This window comes from Molossus molossus, unplaced genomic scaffold, assembly GCF_014108415.1.
Source record: "Molossus molossus isolate mMolMol1 unplaced genomic scaffold, mMolMol1.p scaffold_m16_p_21, whole genome shotgun sequence".
In the NCBI taxonomy this organism is placed as follows: domain Eukaryota; kingdom Metazoa; phylum Chordata; class Mammalia; order Chiroptera; family Molossidae; genus Molossus; species Molossus molossus.
In genome coordinates, this window is record NW_023425357.1 from 47,064,070 (window position 1) to 47,065,829 (window position 1,760).

Consider the following 1,760-nt stretch of genomic DNA (forward strand, 5'->3'; position numbering starts at 1 on the left):
GGCACAGTAAATCCTCCTTCCTGTCCAGCTCTCAGACCCCCCAGGTGGTGGGGTCAGCGGGGTCAGCTTCCTCTGTCCCTGGCACCAGGGGAACTTGGCTGAGGCCAAACCAAAGTCCCATGGCAGCTAGCCCAGCCTGAGTCAACCTGCTCCTTGGCTCAAATACCAAGGAAGTGAACTTATCAGGGTGATGAAGCCCGGGCACTGGCCTGGCAGCCCAGAGACCTGTGTCCTGGTCCCATCTCTGCTACGGCCTTGCTGTGTGACCTTGTGCAAGTCACTTTCTCTCTCTGGGCCTTGATAGCTCTCTATCTATAAAATGAGCAAGCTGGGACATCTCCTACATGCCGAGACACTGAGTGTGCCCATGGGCTCGAGAGGGGATGCGTAGGGGGGCATGAGCTCCGGAGAGGAGCCCTTTGCAACCCGCAGCCTGTAGCATCCTTCCGGACAAAGTAATGGATTGGGAGTCCGAAGATCACGGAGGTTCTTTATTGCTAAAGGGGGAAAGGTCCGAATATTGCTTAGCAAATTACCATCTGCTAGGGGCACCATTATGCCTTGACACAACCATTGGTCAGCAAATTGGTCACATTATTGGTTAGTAAATTTGAGGCTGCAGAATTATTTATTGGCAAATTAGAGATGGCAGAATTATTGGTTGGCGAGGCCAGAATTGCAGCGATTGGTTAGCAAATTAGAGATGCCTGTTTTGGTCTGTGAATAAATCACGGCTGGTCAGGGTATTGGAGGCCAAATTAGAGGTGGCCGGGTTATTTATGGCCCAGCCAGGAAAGCAGAAAGCACATTTGCCAGGCAGAGAAGGGGTCAGCCCTCAACGTGTGGGGCTACTTCTTGAGAGTACCTCAAGGTTGGCACTTTTTAAAGGAGCAATTATTATTTGTAAGCATGGATGATGAAGTGGCCTGAGCTGAGTCGTGTTCAGTACCTTCTGGTCCCCGTCTCCCATTCCTTGTTTCCCAAGAGAGCTCAAACGATGTTTGCAGTGCTGGGGCTGGTCAGTGGAGCAGAGGCAGGAGCCCAGGACACAATCTTATCAGCGTTCCTGGCTAGAGAGGGTACTGAGTCTCATCCGGGAACATGCTCTCCACAGACCAGATTTCTCCAGTGGTCCTCAGGCCCGGCCCAGGATGGGGAGGCACAAGGCATGAGGTGACCTTGAGTACAGCAGCTCAGGCTGAAGAGGAAACTTCTCTTTCTCCAAGGATCTGGCCAGATTCTTGTTCCCTGGGCAACCCACCCCTTCCCTGGCAGTCTCCAGTGGTCTTGCTCCTGTCTGGGTGCATCCTGTCTGGACCACTGACCGCTTAGTTACATTGGTCCCACGTTTGAATTGCCTTTGAATCTTGTTGTGATTTCATAGCTTTCTCCGCTAGGTGAGGATGTTTTTGAGGACAGGACTCCTTGCAACACTCAGAGCCTGGCACAGGACTCAGCTCATGTAGGTACATATTGATGTGTACATGGATATGTATGTGAGTGGATAGATAAATGGATGGATGATGGATGGATGATAGATGGATGGATGGATGGATGGAAGAATGATGGATGATGGATGGATGGATGGATGGATGGATGGATGATGGATGGATGGATGGATGATGGATGATGGATGGATGGATGGATCGATGGATGGATGGATGATGGAGGATGGATGGATGGATGGATGGATGGATGGATGGATGCTGTTTGGATGGTTGGATACAAGGATGGATAATGTTGCTGATGTTTTTTATAGA